Source organism: Coturnix japonica, unplaced genomic scaffold (assembly GCF_001577835.2).
Source record: "Coturnix japonica isolate 7356 unplaced genomic scaffold, Coturnix japonica 2.1 chrUnrandom515, whole genome shotgun sequence".
In the NCBI taxonomy this organism is placed as follows: Eukaryota; Metazoa; Chordata; class Aves; order Galliformes; family Phasianidae; genus Coturnix; species Coturnix japonica.
Window position 1 is genome coordinate 12,491 of NW_015439902.1, and position 451 is coordinate 12,941.

A 451-nucleotide genomic window follows, 5' to 3' on the forward strand; every position below is an offset into this window, starting at 1 on the left:
GGGGCTGTAAGGGACTATGGGGGCTATGGGGTAATGGGGGGAACTGGGGGTCTATGGGGGCAATGGAGGGATATGGGAGGATATGGGGTCTATGGGGTCTATGGGGGCTATGGGGTGATGGGGGGCTATGGGAGCTATGGGGCGATGGGGTAATGGGGGGCTATGGGATGATGGAGGGATATGGGGTAATGGGGGCTATGGGGTAATGGGGGCTACGGGGGCTATGGGCGGGTAATGGAAGCTAATGGGGTCTATGGGGTTTAATGGGCCTCAATGGGGTTTAATGGGGTACAGTGGGTTGATAATGGGGATATAGGGGATGGTGGTGACACCAGTGCTCCCAGTTATCCCAGTCCATCCCAGTCCATCCCAGTCCATCCCAGTCCATCCCAGTTCCATCCCAGTCCCTCCCAGTTCCTCCCAGTCCATCCCAGTCCATCCCAGTTCCATC